Consider the following 5,964-nt stretch of genomic DNA (forward strand, 5'->3'; position numbering starts at 1 on the left):
CATTCCCATAGTCCTCCTACCTCCCCCAATCTGATCTTTACCCCGCCCCAACTCCCTCCCGCCAAAGTTGTAAAGTTCCTTTTCTGACATAACAACTAATGTCTCTCCCCCACAGTATAACCCTTGCTTTCACTGTATTTGATGTTGGTATAATTTGTGGAGTGGAAGGACAAAAACTGTCTAGCTAAAGTCTTAAAGAGAAACTTCTCTGAAGAGGAAAGAAGGATGGCAAATAGACACATGAAGAAATACTCAACTTCCCTAGCCATAAAAGAAATGCAAACAAAAACAACATTGAGATACCACCTCACCCAGTTAGAATGGCTATATCAAGAACTCTAATAAGAACAGATGCTTCAGGGGATGTGGAGAGAAGGGAACTTTGCTGCATTCTTGGTGGGAGTGTAAACTTGTTCAACCATTTTGAAAAGTAGTATGGAGGTTCCTCAAAAGACTCCTGAGTCAAGTTTCTTTTTAATCCATATAATAGTTTGGACCAAAAGTCAGTGAAAATGGGAAAAAATAAAATAGAAAATGAAGCATTGTATATACCTGTTTCAATTTTAAGAATTTGTAATAGGAATATGATAATTAATTCCCAAAGAATAAGAGAAAGAAGAGTTAAACTCTAAAGGGAAAAGGAATGAAGAGAGAAAAGAAGCTGTACTTTATTTTCCTGTATTAGTTTACAAATTAACAAAATCAGCTAAGGACCTATTTACATAAAATTCATCATGTTTCTCTAAAATCTACTCTCTTTTTGGAAGCCTGCTTTTATTTGACCCAAAAGTAAATTAATCAGGAATTCAATTCATCACTCTGAATCTATAGTATTAGATGATTGTTTAGGTTCCTCCTAGCAATATGATTTTCTTAAATCCTGCATCAAGCAATATATTTTTTTCACTAAAAGGGAAGCCTCTGTCAAACAATTAATAATAGGTTTTTCTCCTCCTGGCATGCATCTGTAGTTATATTATCTTCATATATTTCATGATCTGTCTGTGATGCCAAAGACTGCCGTGAAAGTAAAATCACCCTTTTCAGTGCTTAGCATTTGTACACCATTCATAGATATGAAGGTTTTTAAATGTTACTGAAATTGCTTTGGAATAAATAATGTTCACCCTGACTATCTTGAGAAAGAAGAATCGGTTTCTCAGCACTTTAGGTAAGAAATTGAAGGAAAGAAACAAAAGGAAAAGTGAAGAACAACTCAACACATACATTCAAATGAAACAAAACAACCCAAGAAAACACAAATTAATTCAGTACTCAAGAACTTGCAGGAAATGAAAGATTTAAAAAAAAAATCAGCTATGACAAGCTTATGAAAATCCTGACTACATGGGAGTGCACTGTTGTGAGAACAGTGGCTAAAGCCCATACTAGACAGAAAGATCTGTACATAATACCATGCACTTGTTATTCTTAATTCCAGGAATAATAACATAAAGTGGAATAAGACCAAGATAATACACAAGTAGGAAGCCAGTTTCTATCTGAAAAAATAATCGGGATAATTTAGGGCTGGGCACAGGGTAAAGTGGTAAGAACACCCAGTTAGTGGGCACAAGACACTGAATTCAAACTGTAATATTAGGTGTATTGAATATAAAAGTTATGATTATAAATAATTTGAATAATTGTAAGACTTGAGTATTTGAGTGGGGAAAAATCCATGAGAGAGAATTAACCCACGTTCCAATGCTTTCTACTTTAGTGATAATGTTTATTGGTACTTCAGACAAAACACAGTTACCTTGCAAATGAGCATGGATGTGCATTTGGGTGATGGAAATACTCTCCTTTCACAGGTGTAAATTAAATAGATTGTTTTGGGTAGATTGTAGTTCTTGAACTAAGAGCGTGGCTGATGTCCGTGAGCTTTTTTTCTCAAGGCTACCACTCTATTACTTGGAGCTACAGTTCCAATTCTGATTTTCTGTTGGTTGTATGGAGAGAAGAAGCTCATGGACATTCCTGCTCAGGATGGCTTTAAACCATGTTCATCAGATCTGAGCCTGCTGAGTAACCAGGATTCGGGGCATGAGCTGTCGATGTTTTTAACAATTTAGTAAATTGTATAGTTACAGAAGTTATAAATTATCATTGTACCCTTCGGTATATATGTGTGTGTATATATCAATATATACGGATAGAAATATTTTAACATATTATTGTGTCTACAGTAGATATATAGAATCATCCTTCATTATAAAATAAAATGGCAACAAAAGTTAATAGGAGCAAACAAAGGAAATTGTTACACGTTTCTTTTTATTGAATGAAATTTGAATCAGTTTGGGCAAACCATCTCTACTTTAACAAACTGGATAATTGCTATTAATTCCGATCCATCTATTTGCTCATATTGTGCATCCTCACACATGATTGTCAAAATCAAACCACACTTTTTGCCTTTGTATTTAACTCACCTGTTATAATTTAAGCGATAGATGAAGTAATTAAATAAAGATTAAAATAAAAATAAGCGAGGTTGTGAGTTAGAGTTGAAAAAGATTTTAAATATGATTATAGCTAATTAAAATGCAGATTTCTTATTTTACTCTGTTGTTATATCTCTCATTCCCACATTAGGAAATTACATAGAAGGTTCTCACTAAATTATATGTACAATTATTAAATATGTATTGACAGAATATGGGCACAGTGTGGTTTTAGCTTATTGAGGCCTGTATGAGGTAGTGTGTTTTTGAGGACTTGCAATACGTTGTAATGAAGATGAAGGGAGGGATGTGCTTATTCTTTAAAACTGGCTAGATGATTGCTCCCAGAATGATATTGATGAATTCTTCTAAAATGTTACAGCAAAATCACTTTCACAACCATGTTCATTACTGCACTATTCACCATAACCAAGTTATGAAAACAGCCAAGATGCCCTTTGGCAGAGTGATGGTTGGAGAATGTGTGTGATATATACAGAATTGGATTGCCCCTATCCATTATGAGGACTGTTACATTATTTGCAAAGAAATGGATAGATCTAAAAATATGTTAAGCAAACGAAGTCAGAGCCAGACACACAAAGGACCCATGTTCTATCTCATATTTGGAAGCTAGAACTTTATACAAGTTTACACAACAATAGTAACCAAATCATGCTATTTGCACAGGAGCACTTAAATGGTGTATTTTCTTATAAAATTGAACTTTTAATCCAACAAAATGAATACTGGGCAACTATCACTTGGAAGATGTGAGGGGAAGTCAAAGGGAAGGAATAAAGACAGTTATGGAGTAAGAGTGAAGACATTATATTTAATGCAAATAATATGAAACTAGAAAAAATTAAAGTGTGGTGAGGTTTGGAAGGGCAGGGAAAAGTTATATAAAGATCCATTATACTTAAAAAAGTCATTTATTGAATGGAAATTCCCATGTACAACTAGTTAAGATAAGAAAAATATGATTAAAAACAATGGAGACATTTGATCTGAAACCATGAGTCAATATAATAGTTTCCTCCTCAGAAATTTTCTTCGCACTTATGTTCATCATAGTGACAGAAAAGTGATCAATGCAATGAATATTAATACATGACATTGCACATATAGAATCAACGTAAAAATGTTAGAATTCATCACATCGTAAAATAACAGGTAGAATGTACCAAATGCTAATTGTTTTTCCAAGTACTTTACCAATTGTATCTAATTTAATCCTCACAATAATTGCATAAAGTGGAACTACTTACATTTTTAATTATCAGATGATGACATTGAAGTCTACAGAGTTGTAATTACTACTACAACATTGCACACATTGTAAGTGTTACCCTGAGGTTCATCTCCTACTGTATCAAATAAGCCACATTCTATTTTATGACTAAAATACCAGCACTTAGTCTACAAATAATAGGAAAATTTTCCAGAATTATTGTGTACACTCATAATATTTCTCTTTAACATTGTTAGAAAATAGGGAACTGTAATATGAAAACTCAAAGTTCATAATCAATGCATACCTCCCTGGTGAAAGGAACTGCTAAAGTATAAGATTCTTGATTTCTAGCTCAAAGTAATAGAAATCATATTTTACCCCTTCACTCAACACTGCACTGCCTGGATCCTATTTCTCTTTAACACAGTCTTACTGAAAGAATGACCTCCCCAATTCCTGATGGAAACAGACTGCATGTCTTATGGACCAATCATTTCCACATTGTAGCTAAACTAAATTGTTTATCATTCGAAGTATTTTGATTGCTTTTTATACCCAATATTTTAAGAGAAAGTTACTACTTTAAAATGCCATTAAAGCAAGACTGATATAAAAATCACCTTTGACCCTAGATAAATATTTTACCTTTCCTATACCCAACAATGCACTCTGAATTATCATTAATGTTAGGAACGAGAGGATAAAAAATCATAGACACCAAGACCTAAGAATGAATTAAAGACTTTCCAACTTCTGAATACAATTGGTTTAAAAAGACGTGAAGGGCTGGGAAGGTGGCTTAGTGGTAGAGCGCTTGCTTTGCATGCATGATGCCCTTGGTTCGATTCCTCAGCACCAAACAAGCAAAAAGAAACAAGCCGAAAGTGACGCTGTGGCTTAATTGGTCGAGCGCTAGCCTTGAGCTGAAGAGCTGAGGGAAAAGTTCAAACCCCACTACCAGACCCCCTCTCCCCAAACAAAAGACATCAATACTACCACATTTTTTCAAAATTTCTTATGATACTCAAGATTCAATTATAAACTATTAACACTTGAAAATAACTCATTTTCTTGGGAGTAGAACACAAAACACAAGATTAATCCTGATCATTATAAAAGACCTTTATTTATAATAAAAATTCACTCTCATAACTTCAAAGAGTCAAAAAATAACAAGCACAGTGACACAAAAATTAATTTAACTGCATCATATACCTTCAAAGGACTGTGCTAATAGAAAACAAAATTATACTAATAAGTATGTTACCCAATTCACTTACATTTTTTATTCTATTTCTTTTAGTTTCGAAAAAAAACTGACTTTTCATAAAATGATGCAAAAAAAGCCTATATGCCCACTTACATTTTCAGATCTTAACAATATTTGTTTCAGAAGTGTCTTTAGCTGTATAGTCAATGAACTAAAATACTAGTATTTAATGATAATAATAATAAATACTAGTAATAATACTAGTATTTAAAGGGTTTTCAGAAATTGCAAGACTCGCTCTGGGATGTTAAATTGGAAAAGATATTCAAAAAGCTTTATTTGTTAAAGTTGTCATAGTTACTCCCACAAAAAAAACTATTAATGAAGAAACCTTTGTATGTACAAAACAACTACAAATTAATCCACAATCTGGAGGTGACTCATGCTTTTGTTTGTTTGTTTGTTTTGAAATATATATCTAACAAGCATAGCCACAATACTGATTTAAAGTCAATCTGATGGGATATTCAAACCTAAGAAATATGGGGTTTATTATCTTAGTGTGAATAGATACGATCTTACAAAGAAAGTTATTTTCAACAGAAATCCGGAAGAGTATATCCACCTTGAGTTTCACAGGAATAACCAGAGAGTAATAACTGTTTGGTCAAGTCGGTCAAAATCACTCCATGAGTATATCTTAAAAGTATAACCAATTTAGGAGGTCAAATACATATTTTGTACTGACACTCATGTTATAGCAATAACTTACTACCTAATTATATGTGTATCTTTTTACCTAACATATACTAAGAGCTGAAAATGATCTCTTATATCTAACTTAATTTTGTAAATGTTTTAATAATGATGATGTTATTTAACAAATAAAATGTACAGAAGGGTGGTTCCACTGAAATGACAGGACAGAACACTGATAAATTAAAAAAACATTGCAACACAGCTCTTCTCGGCCTCTCCCTGTTCATATTGGCAACCAACATTGCAACAACACACACACACACACATATAAACACACATGTGTGCACATGTACACACACATATACACA

This window comes from Dipodomys merriami, unplaced genomic scaffold (genome assembly GCF_024711535.1).
Source record: "Dipodomys merriami isolate MVZ:Mamm:240054 unplaced genomic scaffold, mDipMer1.0.p SCAF_350, whole genome shotgun sequence".
NCBI lineage: Eukaryota > Metazoa > Chordata > Mammalia > Rodentia > Heteromyidae > Dipodomys > Dipodomys merriami.